Here is a 16,528-nt window from a genome sequence, read left to right as displayed (position 1 = left end):
CAGGTAACTGCACCCACTTCCGGGCTAGCTCTCTGCGGAAAGGGGCGTACGTTACGCCCCTTTCCGCAAGCGCCCGCCCCCTTCAGCAAGTGCCCCGCTGCCTGCTGGGAAACACACAGCTCCCAGAGGCAGCGAGGACTGTCCGGATTGCGCCGCGCGGCTCGCGCATGCGCAGTAGGGAACCGGGAAATTAAGCCGAAAGGCTCCATTTCCTGATTCCCATACCCAAGATGGTGGCGGCAGGACCCGATAGACGAGCGAGCGATCGGCTTCGGGTGCCGACATCGCGGGCGCGCTGGACAGGTAAGTGTCACTATTTAAAAGTCAGCAGCTGCAGTATTTGTAGCTGCTGGCTTTAAAAAAAAAAAAAAAAAAAAAACGCGGAGTCCCGGTGGACTCCCGCTTTAACTCAGGTGCTGTCCATTTCTTCTGATCATCCTTGAAATGGTTCTACACCTTCATCTGAGTCCAGCTGTGTTCGATTATACTGATTGGACTTGATTAGGAAAGCCACACACCTGTCTATATAACACCTTACAGCTGACAGAGCATGCAAGAGCAAATGAGAATCAGGAGTTCAAAAAGGAACTGCCTGAAGAGCTCAGAGACAATTGTGGCAAGGCACAGATCTGGCCAAGGTTACAAAAAAATAAAAAATTCTGCTGCACTGAATGTTCCTAAGAGCACAGTGGCCTCCATAATCCTTAAATGGAAGACGTTTGGGATGACCAGAACCCGGGGGAGAAGAGTCTTGGTGAGAGAGGTAAAGAAGAACCCAAAGATCACTGTGGCTGAGCTCCAAAGATGCAGTCAGGAGATGGGAGAAAGTTGTAAAAAGTCAACCATCACTGCAGCCCTCCACCAGTCGGGCTTTATGGCAGAGTGGCCCGACGGAAGACTCCCCTCAGTGCAAAACACATGAAAGCCTGCATGGCGTTTGCAAAAAAAAAAAAAAAACACCTGAAGGACTCCAAAATGGTGAGAAATAAGATGCTTTGGTCTGATAAGTCCAAGATGAAACTTTTTGGCCTTAATTCTAAGCGGTATGTGTGGAGAAAACCAGGCACTGCTCATCACCTGTCCAATACAGTCTCAACAGTGAAGCATGGTGGTGGCAGCATCATGATGTGGGGTTGTTTTTCAGTTGCAAGGAGAGGATGACTGGTTGCAATTGAGGGAAAGATGAATGCGGCCAAGTACAGGGATAGCCTGGACAAAAACCTTCTCCAGAGTGCTCAGGATCTCAGAGTGAGCTGAAGGTTTACCTTCCAACAAGACAATGACCCTAAGAGCACAGCTAAAATAAATAATGAAGCAGTGGCTTCACAACAACTCTGTGACTGATCTTGAATGGCCCAGCCAGAGCCTGACAAACCCAATTGAGCATCTCTGGAGAGACCTAAAAATGGTTGTCCACCATCTGCATGGAAGAATGGCAGAGGCTCCCCAAATCCAGGTGTGAAAAACTAGTTGCATCTTTCCCAAAAAGTCTCATGGCTGTATTAGATCAAAATGGTGCTTCTACTAAATACTTCGTACCATTTGATATTTCAGTTTTTCTTTAATAAATCTGCAAAAATATCAACAATTCTATTTCAGTCAATATGGGGTGCAGTGTATACATTGAGGGAAAAAAAATGAATTTAAATGATTTTAGCAAATGGCTGCAATATAACAGTTAAAAGTTTAAGGGGGTCTGAATATTTCCTGTCCCCACTGTATGTGAGGGTTTACATCCACTTTAAACAAATGTAAATATGCACATTTCATATTCAATGGACTGCTGTGCAAGCCGACAATCACCATAGCAGTCAACGCTACTACAGTGATACACCAATATCTTCTTGGTTTGTGGATTAGACTAAGTGGGCTATGATTCAATCTCAAAACAGGCGCTCTGAATGTGCCCAGCGAGTGACCCCCCTGTGGTCAGTATGGAGTGGGCTAGCTGCTCAGCACAGAGCCTGGGAGATGACTGCAATCTGGTATAAAACATGTATACAAGCTGAATCAATGTAACTATGCTAGTCGGATCATACCTAGAGTTTGGCTTGAATTGTTTGGTTCCTATGAGATCATGCACTTGTACATAAGCCTTGCTATTTTCCACGCTTGTAATATTTTTACTCAGGATATTTAAAATCTACAGCAACGTTGGCAAATCCAATACCCACTTGCTGAAAACCACCTCAAGCTCACCGAATCCTCAGTAACTATTTCAAAATGAATTCCTAAAAACTGGTGTCAAAAATGTAAATGCATCCAAAAATGTAAAACTATGAATAGTGCAAACCTTAGGAGACATACATTTAAGTAAACTTTACAGCACATGTGTGAAACATATGGCCTGCAGGCTGAATCCAGGCCATTTTATGTGGTCCTCACACTCAGGGCTTTTTTCCAGCCCTCACCCTCCGCTCCCCGCTGTCAACTTTAAAAAACACAAATCCTTCTGTGATTACAAGGACGGATTTGTTCTTGGCAGCTAGCAACTCTCAAAGATCCCTGCACAGGGACAGACGTCAATCAATGATCTCCCTGCAAGGAGAGCCTACACTGCTAGACTAGTACACTGGCACTAGAGCCTGGGTCGGGTAGGAGAGATGCCAGAACCTTTGGGAGGGGGTGGTGGAGGTGACATGTGGACAACCTGTGTTGCGCACCCCTGAACCCTACGATCAATAGGAAGCGCACCCCTGAACCCTACGCTCAATAGGAAGTGCACCGTAATAAATTCGAAAGCAAAAAGGCAATTATTTAACATGATGCAGAGTAGATATACAGTCCATGAGGGCAACCATAATGTTGATGCAACCCACGATGAAATTGAGTTTGACAATTCTGCTTTACTGTCTTAACGAATAGCTGAAATGTTATGCTCACATTGTAATATAAACTTTACACAAACCTACATATACACACACACACATATACATATATATAGCGCATAGAGGATCATGTATGAACTGCTGTGATGAAAGAAAAAGGGAAGGAAAAAAAAAAAAGCGACTTTAAGTCGCCACAGGCCAGGCGACTTTTGCGTGGCCAATAAGAGAATGAGCTCTGAAGGGGCAACTCCACGCCAAATAAAAGAGGTTGCCCCTCAGAGAGCATACCAGGCCCTTGGGTCTGGTATGGATCCTAAGGGGAACCCCCTACGCCGAAAAAAAAATGGCATGGGGGTCCCCCCCCCAGATCCATACCAGACCCTTACCCTCATCCTCTGGGACTGTGACATCATAATGGGCGGGGACATCATCCGGCGATGTCCCTATACAAGTCGCCGCACGTTCCGTTATAGTGAGCGGAGACAGCGACGAGGCAACATCTCCAGGAGATAGGAACAGAAGACCGGGCCACCGCTTGTAAAAGAGCTAGAAGAAGACGCGGTGGCCCGGCAAGAAGAACCGAAGAGGGGGACAAGACCCCTGAAGTCGGAAGAAGAGGGTGGCGGTCGAAGAAGAAAGCCGGGCTCGTCCGCTAGCAAAAGAGCTAGCAGAAGATAGCGGAGGAGTCCGGCGAGAAGACCCCCGGAGCTGTGCAATAAACTATTTTAACCCTTGTGTGTTGTGTTTATTTTTTTGTTTTTGTTTTTAAAATTTTTTCACAGGTGAATGGATAGAGGTACATTGTACCCCATACTCATTCACATAAGGTGGGGGGCCGGGATCCGGGGCCCCTTATTAAAGGGGGCTCACGGATTCCGATAAGCCCCCCACCTGCAGACCCCACCAACCAACGGCCAGGGTTGTCGGTAAGAGGCCCTTGTCCTCATCAACATGGGGACAAGGTGCTTTGGGGTGGGGGGCCGCGCGGCCTGGAACGGCTCAGGAGGGGGGGGGGGCGCTCGCTCGTCCCCACCCCCTTTCCTGGCTGCCTGGGTAGCGTGCTCGGATAAGGGTCTGGTATGGATCTGGGGAGAACCCCCATGCCATTTTTTCGGCATAGGGGGTTCCCCTTAAAATCCATGCCAGACCTAAGGGCCTGGTATGCTCTCGGAGGGGGAACCACGCCAAATTTTTTTAATAAATGTGGAGTTCCCTCTTGAGAGCTGATAATTCTGTCAGAGTCACCTCCGTATAGACGGAGATCCGACTTGGAGGAGACCTCCATTGAAATCAATGGGTACCAATCGCCTACAAGTCGGATTCAAGTAGAACAGGAACCTTTTCTGAAGTTGGAGCGACTTCAGTAACGTGCATTAAGACGGCTCTCTCACTTACATTGATTTTTACATGTTGTCCGACCTGAAGTCGGATCTGAGTCGCCCCTGTGTGAACCGGCTCTCAGAGAAAACCCAAACCAAATTTAAAAGCTAGCATAAAATGAGTAAGGGGACGTGGAAAGTTTTTTTCCTTCACAGCAATTAAGATTATTTAAAATAAGGATTTTAAATACACTGTAATTCAATTGACAAGCACCTAAGTGAAACTTATAACGATTAACTGCTTGCCTACTGGGCACTTTTACCCCCTTCCTGCCCAAGCCAATTTTCAGCTTCCCGCACTTTGACAATTGCGAGGTCATGCTACACTGTACCCATATAAAAAAAATATATATGTTCACAAAACTAGAGCTTTTAGTGGTATTTATTTACCACTGATTTTTTATTTTTTTGCTAAATGAAAAAAAAAGAATAAAAATTTTGTAAACAGGTAATTTCACTGAAGGGCACCGGGAGGTGGCACTAATGGGACTGCACTGATCATCAGAACTGCCCCGATTATCAGTGTAGAGGTCCCTAGGCCACTGTGATTGGCCCTTTACCCTGATCAGCTGTGTCCCAAACGATCACAGCAGGAGGAAATCATAGAATACCCTCCCTGAACTGGACAGCTGTGCTGTAGCTCTCATTCGGCTATAGCACGGTCGGTAAGTGATTAAAACACACTTGTTCTTTTAACCACTTTCAGACCGGACCATTTTGCTGGTAAATGACCAGAGGTCTTTTTACACTTTGGCACTGCGCTGCTTTAACTGGTAATTGCGCGGTCATGCAATGTTGTACCCAAACGAAATTTGCGTCCTTTTCTTCCCACAAATAGAGCTTTCTTTTAAAGGTATTTGACTGACTCTGCGATTTTTATTTTTTGCGATATAAACGTAAAAATACCGCAAATTTTGAAAAAAAATGATATTTTCTACTTTTTGTTATTAGAAAAATCCAATAAACTCAATTTTAGTCATACATTTAGGCCAAAATGTATTCAGCCACATGTCTTTGGTAAAAAAAAAGTCAATAATTGTATATTTATTGGTTTGCGCAAAAGTTGTCACATCTACAAACTAAGGTACATTTTCTGGAATTTACGCAGCTTTTATTTTATGACTGCCTATCTCATTTCTTGAGGTGCTAAAATGGCAGGGCAGTACAAAACCCCCCCAAATGACCCCATTTTGGAAAGTAGACACCCTAAGGAAATTGATAAGAGGCATGTTGAGCCCATTGAATATTTTATTTTTTTGCCGCAAGCGATTGAATAATGACAAAAAAAAAAATTTTTTTTTTTTTTTACACAAAGTTGTCACTAAATGATATATTGCTCACACATGCCATGGTTATATGTGGAATTGTACCCCAAAATACATTCTGCTGCTTCTCCTGAGTACGGGGATACCACATGTGGTCGACTTTTTGGAAGCCTAGCCGCGTACGGGGCCCCGAAAGCCAAGCACCGCCTTCAGGATTTCTAAGGGCATACATATGTCATTTTACTCCTCACTACCTATCACAGTTTTGAAGGCCATAAAATGCCAAGATGGCACAAAACCCCCACAAATGACCCCATTTTAGAAAGTAGACACCCCAAGCTATTTGCTGAGAGGCATGTTGAGTCCATGGAATATTTTATATTTTGCCACAAGTTGCGGGAAAATGACAAACTTTATAAATTTTTCACAAAGTTGTCACTAAATGATATATTGCTTACACATGCTATGGGCATATGTGAAATTACACCCCAAAATAAATTCTGCTGCTTCTCCTGAGTACGGGGATACCACATGTGTGGGATTTTTTGGGAGCCTAGCCGCGTACGGGGCCCCGAAAACCAAGCACCGCCTTCAGGCTTTCTAAGGCCGTAAATTTTTAATTTCACGCCTCACTACCTATTACAGTTTTGAAGGCCATAAAATGCCAAGATGGCACAAAACCCCCACAAATGACCCCATTTTAGAAAGTAGACACCCCAAGCTATTTGCTGAGAGGCATGTTGAGTCCATGGAATATTTTATATTTTGCCGCAAGTTGCGGGAAAATTACAAACTTTTTTTATTTTTTTATTTTTTTTCACAAAGTTGTCACTAAATGATATATTGCTCACGCATGCCATGGGCATATGTGAAATGACACCCCAAAATAAATTCTGCTGCTTCTCCTGAGTACGGGGATACCACATATGTGGGACTTTTTGGGAGCCTAGCTGCGTACGGGGCCCCAAAAGCCAAGAACCGCCTTCAGGCTTTCTAAGGGCGTAAATCTTTGATTTCACGCCTCACTACCTATTACAGTTTTGAAGGCCATAAAATGCCAAGATGGCACAAAACACCCACAAATGACCCCATTTTAGAAAGTAGACACCCCAAGCTATTTGCTGAGAGGCATGTTGAGTCCATGGAATATTTTATATTTTGCCGCAAGTTGCGGGAAATTTACAAACTTTTTTTTTTTTATTTTTTTTTTCACAAAGTTGTCACTAAATGATATATTGCTCATGCATGCCATGGGCATATGTAAAATGACACCCCAAAATAAATTCTGCTGCTTCTCCTGAGTACGGGGATACCACATGTGTGGGATTTTTTGGGAGCCTAGGTGCGTACGGGGCCCCGAAAGCCAAGAACCGCCTTCAGGCTTTCTAAGGGCGTAAATCTTTGATTTCATGCCTCACTACCTATTACAGTTTTGAAGGCCATAAAATGCCAAGATGGCACAAAACCCCCACAAATGACCCCATTTTAGAAAGTAGACACCCCAAGCTATTTGCTGAGAGGCATGTTGAGTCCATGGAATATTTTATATTTTGCCACAAGTTGCGGGAAAATTACAAACTTTTATTTTTTTTTCACAAAGTTGTCACTAAATGATATATTGCTCACACATGCCAGGGACATATGTGAAATGACACCCCAAAATAAATTCTGCTGCTTCTCCTGAGTACGGGGATACCACATGTGTGGGACTTTTTGAGAGCCTAGTCGCGTACGGGGCCCCGAAAACCAAGAACCGCCTTCAGGATTTCTAAGGGTGTAAATTTTGGATTTTACACCTCACTACCTATCACAGTTTTGAAGGCCATAAAATGCCAAAATAGCACAAAACCCCCCAAAATGACCCCATTTTGGAAAGTAGACACCCCAAGCTATTTGCCGAGAGGCATGGTGAGTATTTTGCAGCTCTCATTTGTTTTTGAAAATGAAGAAAAAAAAAAATAATGTATATTTTTTTTCTTTTTTTCAATTTTCAAAACTTTGTGACAAAAATGAAGGTCTGCAAAATACTAACCATACCTCTCGGCAAATAGCTTGGGGTGTCTCCTTTCCAAAATGGGGTCACTTGGGGGGATTTTGTGCTATCTGGGCATTCCATGGCCTCCGAAACTGTGATAGGCAGTGAGGAATGAAATCTAAAATTTACACCCTTAGAAATCCTGAAGGTGGTGCTTGGATTTTGGGGTACCGTACGCGGTTAGGCTCCCAAAAGGTCTCACACTTGTGGTATCCCCGTACTCAGGAGAAGCAACAGAATGTATTTTGGGGTGTAATTTTACATATAACCATGGCATGTTTGAGCAATATATCATTTAATGACAACTTTGTGCAAAAAAAAAAAAAAAAATAATAATAATGTATTTTTTCCACAACTTTTGTCAAAATATAAAATATTCCATGGACTCGACCTGCCTCTCAGCAAATAGCTTGGGGTGTCTACTTTCTAAAATGGGGTCATTTGGGGGGGTTTTGAACTGTCCTGGCATTTTATGCACAACATTTAGAAGCTTATGTCACACATCACCCACTCTTCTAACCACTTGAAGAAAAAGCCCTTTCTGACACTTTTTGTTTACATGAAAAAATATTTTTTTTTGCAAGAAAATTACTTTGAACCCCCAAACATGTAGTGTTTTTTTAAAGCAAAAGCCCTACCGATTAAAATGGTGGGTGTTTCATATTTTTTTTTCACACGGTATTTGCGCGGCGATTTTTCAAACGCATTTTTTGGGGAAAAAACACACTTTTTTTTATTTTAATGCACTAAAAATCACTATATTGCCCAAATGTTTGATGAAATAAAAAATATGATCTTAGGCCGAGTACATGGATACCAAACACGACATGCTTTAAAATTGCGCAGAAACGTGCAGCGGCGACAAACTACGTACATTTTTAAAAGCCTTTAAATGCCTTTACAGGTGACCACTTTAGATTTACGGAGGAGGTCTACTGCTAAAATTAGTACCCTCGATCTGACCTTCGCGGTGATACCTCACATGCATGGTGCAATTGCTGTTTACATATGCCACCAGACCAACGCTTGTGTTCCGCGTTGCGCCTTAGCAGGGGGGGACAGGGGTGGTTTTTTTTTTTTTTTTTTTTTTTATTATTTATTTTGCTTTTTTTTTTTTTTTTTAAACTGTTCCTTTCATTTATATATATTTTTTTATGATTTTTATTGTTATCTCAGGGAATATAAATATCCCCTATGATTGCAATAGGTAGTGACAGGTACTCTTTTTTAAAAAAATTAGGGTCTATCAGACCCTAGATCTCTCCTCTGTCCTCAAAGCATCTGACCACACCAAGATCGGTGTGATAAAATGCTTTCCCAATTTCCCAATGGCGCTGTTTACATCCCGCAAAATCTAAGTCATGAAATGCTCGTAGCTTCCGGTGTCTTAGGCCATAGAGATGATTGGAGCCATTCTGGTCTCTGATCAGCTCTATGGTCAGCTGGCGGAACCACCGGCTGCATTCTCAGGTTCCCTGTTGGGACAGGAGAGCCTGAGAAAACCATGGAAGATGGTGCGGGGGGGGGGACATTCCCTCCCACTGCTTGTAAAAGTAGTCTAGAGGCTAATTAGCCACTAGGATTGCTTTTACATAAAAGCCGACCGCTGGCTGAAAAGAATGATACCAAGATGATACCTAAACCTGCAGGCATCATTCTGGTATAAGCACTCAAAGTCCCGCAACATACCAGTATGTTGCTGGAACTGGTTGGGCATATATTGTATTTTTTTTTTCATGCAGCCTGTGGGCTGAACGAAAAAAAAATATTGATCGGTGGGCATGCCCACCATTAGATACCACCCTTCATCCACCCACTTTCTAATGGTGGGCATACATGCACCATTTATATATGCCGAAGCATGGGGGCATCCTCCCGCAAAAGGTAGGAGCAGATCGTTCCTCCACCCCGTATGCCCCCATGCTTCGGCATATATGCTCTTTTTTAACTGTGGTGGTGAAATCACCCCCGACAGTGCTGGAGTCGCGGCTTTATGTATCGTGGGAGCAAACGCTGTTGCTGTCAAGATAAATAAATCCGCTCTGCAGCAGAATGGCGTACCTGCTAAGCAAATGATGGTTAACAATAAAACAAAGTAACATTACAGTATAACAGTAGGACTTACCATACCTGCAAAGCAAATACAAAAAAAATCGCAAAAAATAACACATTTAACACAATCTGTGCCTAAAATATATATATGCCGAAGCATGGGGGCATCCTCCCGCAAAAAAGTTATGCCGCGTACATACATTCAAACTTTTCCACGGGCAAGCCCTCCGTCGGAATTTTGACTGTATGTACGCGGCATTAGGAGCAAAATCGATCCTCCACCCCTTATGCCCCCATGCTTCGGCATATATGCTCTTTTTTAACTGTGGTGGTGAAATCACCTCCGACAGCGCTGGAGTCGTGGCTTTACATATCGTGGGAGCAAACGCTGTTGCTGTCAAGATAAATAAATCCACGCTACAGCTGAATGGCGTACCTGAAAACAAAAAATGGTTAACAATAAAACATTGCAGAATAGAATACAGTACAAAGGAGCAGAACAATAGAGAGAGAATAGAGAGAGAGAGAACAATAAAACGACAACTATTTTTGGTTTTTTTATTTTATATTTTTTTTGGTTTTTTTGGTTTTTTTACTTTTTTTTTTTTTTTTTTTTTTAACACTTTTTTTTGTAACTTTAACACTTTTTCTGTTGTAACGGTTCCAGCGGTTTGGGTCTCTCAAAATGTGATGGCATCTTGGGAGACCCTGTGAACGTGTGCCTAGCTTGTGCAATGCTGTACCCTGCGCTAATACTCAACTAGTTCATGGTAGCGTTCAAAACACTCACCCTGACAAAGACCAGGCTGGTCAGGACAGCGGGGACAATAAGAACGGGTGTCACGCCTAAATCCGCGCTTGCTACAGACACGACATCTTTTTTGGGGGGCTCGTTGGGTAGGGGTACTCGGGATGACATAAGAATAATGCCTCTCATGCAGCCGGCTTACTGCATCTGGTAGGGGAAGGTGAGGTGGAGCACCGTCTGGATACAGAAGGGCTCTGACGATATCCTCCTGGAATTTGAGGAAGGATCCAGTCCGTCCTGAAGCTTTGTGTAGTACATAAGCATTCAGTATAGCCAATTGGAATAAATAAACAGACACTTTTTTGTACCAGCGTCTGGACTTACGGGCAACTAGATACGGCGCCAACAACTGGTCATTGAGGTCCACCCCTCCCATGTTAAGGTTATATTTGTGGACACAGAGGGGTTTCTCCACAACACCAGTCGCCGTAGAAATTTGGACCGTCGTGTCTGCATGAAGGGAGGTAAGAACGAAAACATTCTTATTATCCCTCCACTTCATAGCGAGCAAATTATTACTGCGCAAGCAGGCTCTCTCCCCCAGCCTAAGACGGGACTCTACAAGCCGCTGGGGAAAGCCCCGGCGATTAGGTCGCACGGTGCCACATGCTCCAATCTGCTGATCAAACAAGTGACTAAAGAGTGGCACGCTTGTGTAATAATTGTCCACGTACAAGTGGTACCCCTTTCCGAATAAGGGTGACACCAAGTCCCACACTATCTTGCCAGCGCTTCCTATGTAATCAGGGCAGTTCTCCGGCTCTACGTGACTATCTCTTCCCTCATAAACCATGAAACTACGTGTATAGCCTGTGGCCCTGTCACAGAGCTTATACATCTTGACCCCGTATCTGGAACGCTTGTTGGGGACGTATTGTTTGAAGGACAAGCGACCAGAAAATTTAATCAGGGACTCATCAACGCAGACAACTTGATCGGGAGTAAACAAGGCTGCAAAACGTTGGTTGAAGTGGTTTATGAGGGGCCGAATTTTGTAGAGCCGATCATACTCAGGGTCTCCACGAGGACGACAGAGTTCATTGTCGCTGAAGTGCATGAACCGCAAAATCATCTCGTATCGTGCCCTGGACATGGAAGCAGAGAACACGCGCATATGGTGAATTGGGTCAATGGACCAATATGACCGCAACTCACTCTTTTTGGTTATGCCCATGTTGAGGGAGAGGCCCAGAAAGATTTTAAATTCGGAAACCGTAACTGGTTTCCATTGTCTGGCAAGGGCGGACTGGGGAATAGTGGCGATGTGTTGAGCAGCGTACAAATTGGTTTGGTCCACAATAGATCTAAAGAGATCTTCGGTGAAAAACAGTGAGTAAAAGTCAAGTGTCGTAAAATCAACTGTTTCCACGTTAATGCCAGGTTGGCCAGTGAATGGGGGAAGTACGGGTTCTGCAGAAGTGGTGGGCACCCAAATAGGATTGGCGAATTCTGCAGGAAGGGCACTATGGGTACGACGGGCCTGTCTTTGTCTTCTTCTTGGTGGCAGCGGGACACTACTTGTGCTTGCCACCTCGCCAGCTTGAACTGCACTTATGGGACTCGCCACGTCACCACGTGTTACTGCAGTGCTGGATGTAGGTCCAGGGTGTACTAGGCCGCTGGTGCTTGCCAGTTCACCAGAAGGTTGAGCGGCTCTAGTACGTCTCTGCTCCATACGAGTGACCTGCGGTTCCTGCACCTCAACAACAGAATACATACGGGATTGGGCACACCTGTTCTTAACAGCGGCCTCATCTCCGTCGTCAGAGCTATCTGTCATGGAGCCGCTGTCCTCTACAGGATCGTATTCTGAGCCTGAATCTGACAGATGAGTGACGTCCTCTTCACTATCTGTCATGCTCAGAAACGTGTAGGCCTCATCACTAGTGTACCTTCGCTTTGCCATTTTGGGCTCTAAATTTAGGGGTACACTAGTGAGACTCACAGGTAAAAAAGCACCTAGCCTGTCAGCGACTGTTTCAAAACGCTACAAAAAAAACTGTTAGCGATCGCAGGGATCAAGCCTGACTCTGCGAACGCTGCAGTTATGTGTGTTGTGTTTTGTAAGTGACAGTGATCGATCGATACTGCACTTGGGTGGGCTGGGCTGGGCTTGGCGGAGGGGCTAAACGCAGGTGCTAGCGGGTATCTGGGCTGATCCCGCTAACAATGCGTTTTGGGAAACCTAAAATGCTGGCAACGCTAATATATATCTGATCAGATACTATATTACTAAGGGAGGTGTATGCTTTGCGCGTGGGTGTTAGCGGTACTGGCACTAACCTGACGCTGGGGCGACGCAGGCCTTATCTGACCCTAAAAAACTTATATCACCCGCCGGGTGATCAGGGGGTTAAACCTTTATTAGGTAATAAATGGCGGGTGCCCTGAAACAAAAAAATATAACTAACCAACCAGCGTCACCTGTAACAGTTATATGGTGATCACTGGTGAAAGGGTTAACTGGGGGGCAATCAGGGGGCTATGCGGTAGTATATGGGGGTCCCTGACGCTATAAAAAGCTGCGGCGAACCCAAATACTTACCTGCCTATCTAGCGTCACCTGTGACACTAATACAGCGATCAGAAAAAAATCGCTTATTAGTGACACTGGCGACGGGGGGTGATCACGGGGTTAAACCTTTATTGGGGGGGTTAGGGGGGCACCCTAGAGCTAAAGGGGGCTAGCCCTAACTGCCCTAACAGTTATTACAGTCACAAATGACACCAATGCAAAAAAAAAAAAAAAAAAAAAAAAAAAAAAAAAAATGCACTTGGTGTCACTGTGACTGGGGGGGGCAGGGGTGATTGGGGGTGATTGGGGGGTGATCAGGGGGGTGAAAAGTGTGCCTGGCGTGTTCTACTGTTAGTGTAGTGTTAGGTGCAACTCACCGATCCGCTCTCCTCGGTGCCGGAACGAAAAAGACCGACACGAGGAGAGAATACATCACTTCCTCTCCTGTGTTTACATTACAGGAGAGGAAGTGATGTCACGGGGGATTTTCATTCGTCGGGAGCGATCGCGAGGGGGTGGCCATGAATGAATGGCCGTCCCCTCGTCCGGGATCGCTCCCGAACGAAAACCGACCGCCGCAGGCACCGGGCGGGGGCCCGATCGGGCCCCCGACCCGCGGGAGGCAAATCACGTACATGTACGTGCTTATGCCTGCCCGTGCCATTCTGCCGACGTACATCGGCGTTAGGCGGTCGGCAAGTGGTTAAAAAGGTATCCTGTGATCCTAAACACCCTTACATTTTTTTAACCACTGTCTTTTCTTACCCTGTACTTTAACCACTTCAGCCCCAAAAGGAAATGCCCCCTTAATGACCAGGCTATTTTTTGCTATACGGCACTTCGCCAATTTAACTGACTATTGCATGGTCATGAAACACTGTACCCAAACATCCTTTTTTTCGGTGGTATTTGATCACCTCTGCAGGTTTTTTTTTTTTGTTTAGAGCGCAAAAAGTAGATCGACAATTTTGAAAAAAATTAAATAATTTTTAGATTTAAAATGTTTTTTTTTTTATTTCTAAATGTATTCATCAGTTTAGGCCTATATGTATTTATTTATTTTTTTTTAACCAAAAAATAAGGCAATAGGCGTACATTGATTGGTCTGCACAAACGTTTTCTCGTCTACAAACTACAGGATAGATTTAGGAACACTGGGACATGACAGATCACTGTTCTCGATCACTGGGAACAGAAGATCTCCGACATGTCATTGGGCAGAATGGGGAATTGCCTCTGTACACAGCGATCGCAGGTCACCGGCAGATAGAGCCCACTAGCCTCCTTGCACGGACCAACGTACAGGATCTGGGATTTAAACAGATTTTAAAGTGGAAGTAAAGTGACGTCATCATGGCCCTGGCCATTCATACAGCCAGAGCCAGTGAACCCAAAAGAAAGACTGGGAGAAGATGGCAGCAGTGCGGAGCCGTAACAGGGCTCCAAGTACAGTCATATGCTGCATACTAGCACATTGTTGACACTTATTAGTACATTATGACAAAGTTACTAAACCCACAACAGTAAAATCAGTCTATATATGCAATAAAGCATGCTTGTTATGTTCACTGTGGAACCCAAGGGGTTTCATAGTTAGTAAGGTTGAATAAAGACACCAGTCCATCCAGTTCAACCTGAGAGAAATTCTACAATTGTCCCTATCCCTGCACATTCTCATCTGTCCCTATCCTCAAGGAGCCCACAATCCAAGGTCACCATTCATATACTAGGGCCAATTTACCTACCTGCATGTCTTTGGATTGTGGGAGGAAGCCGGAGTGCCCGGAGGAAACCCACGCAGGCACAGGGAGAACATGCAAACTCCAGGCAGGTAGTGTCGTGGTTGGGATTTGAGCCAGCGACCCTTCTTACTGCTAGGTGAGAGTGCTAACCACTACATCACTGTGCCGCCCACAATCCTCTGCATTGTGTAAAAAGGCTGTTTGATCCTGCCTTCGCTGATCCTCCCCTTCTTCCAATCCCCAAACCATCTCCTGATAAGACAGAGCCTCTAGAGTCACTCTGCACATGCTCAGTTTGGTGTGTATTGCTAGAGTATTTCTTTTGGAGGGTGCACGTGATCGTCACAGGTCTAATCAGCACAGTCCAAACAGAGGGTCAGGGGTCCTACAGCCTCATAGGACAGTCCAAGTAGAATGAAACTGCCTCCGACAAGACTTCTATATACTGCTGCCAAGAAAATGTATTTAGCCGTTTATATTTATTAAAATAATTGTATTTCTGTGTACTGTGGGAGACTAGAAATAGTGAATGCAGGGTTCTTGGTTTAGTAACACTTTATACCTGCATGGGGTTCGATTTTATTATTATTTATTTTTGTGGCAGTTTACTACGGCTTTAATATCAACTTTTTTTTTTTCTCGTTTGGAAACCATGCAATCACTGCAATTTCCTGACCCTTCTTTCCCCTTTTACTGAGAGCATACACACACACACGCAAAAAGTAATTATAGGCTTTACTAACCTATTCTAAGTATATGTAATGCCAAAACTTTCTATTTAAGTTCTAGATCAAGTAGGAAAGATTTGATGCTGATGTAATATCCGTGTTACACAGCTTTTTGAAAAATATAATAAAAGAAGATTTTATAATTATTTTATGTAAAATTTGTATATAGGTTGTGGATTCCCTAGTAGATTATAGTCCAGTGTATGGCAGAGATACACATATTTGATTATGGGGATGAAGACACCCACAGCCTATTTTATAATCGTGGTTTGTAGATAAAGGGTCTTCACCCATCGGTAGAAATCTTTAAAATGTCCTGCCCCATGGAAACTTTATAAATTTAATTTTAGTTACCAGAACAGATTTCCTCAGAGATCTCCCCTATTTTTTTTTTTCTCTTTTTACACAAAACGCATTGCCCCACTCCTCTTTGCACAATGTTGGCCTAGGCGAATGACATGTATAGTGCTCGCTGGGCCACCTGGGATATGCACATCACATATCCTTTCATTCAGCAAGTAGGAGGTGGGCCAGCCTTGTGGAGCGTCATCGCAAAGCCCCACCAGCTGAAACTGGAATAGCTGGTGGGCCTCTAGATGACATCTTAAGCAAGATAGCAGCGTGGGACCCAGAAGTGTCTGAGGACAGAATGATATCAACCGAATAACGCTGGATCCAGTGGCTGGGTGAATATTCAAATTGTGCAGACCTCGCGTCTCGGTGATAAGTATACTTAAAACTAAATAAATAAAATAGGGGAGCTGTGGCTGAAGGTCTGCTTAAAGCGGTAGTAAAGCCTGCTTGCCGATTTTTGCCTACCTGTAAAGCTTACCTCTAGGCAAAATAAAGATCTCCTAAAAATATGCACTGCTTATTCACCCTGGATGCAGGCAATTACGTCACCGGCACATGCGCTCTAAACATCTGGCATACCTTGCCGGACCTTCAGAACTTTGTGCAGGAACCAAGGGCTCCCATGCCCATGGGTGGGAGTGACAATATCGTGGCTTTGGTCAGTCACATAGCCGGAGCGCACAAACCCGGAAGAAAGACCGAGGGGTAAGAGGTCAGCCCTTGCAGCGCTGACAACCACAGCACTGGAGGCTTTATTCCAGGGAAAGTATTTCATAATGTGCTAGAACTAGCAGATTATGCAGTTGCCTTACAGGTGTTGTT

General features: G+C 44.4%; 1 protein-coding gene across 4 annotated transcripts in view; it reads right to left on the bottom strand.

Annotated features, from left to right (window-relative positions):
- Positions 1-16,528, bottom strand: part of AP2A2 (adaptor related protein complex 2 subunit alpha 2) — a 270,817-nt gene that overhangs the window by 163,685 nt on the left and 90,604 nt on the right. The window lies entirely within an intron of this gene.

This window comes from Lithobates pipiens, unplaced genomic scaffold, assembly GCF_037356315.1.
Source record: "Lithobates pipiens isolate NorthernLeopardFrog02 unplaced genomic scaffold, aLitPip1_a1.2 Scaffold_10, whole genome shotgun sequence".
In the NCBI taxonomy this organism is placed as follows: Eukaryota; Metazoa; Chordata; class Amphibia; order Anura; family Ranidae; genus Lithobates; species Lithobates pipiens.
This window is presented reverse-complemented; position numbering and strand designations above follow the sequence as displayed.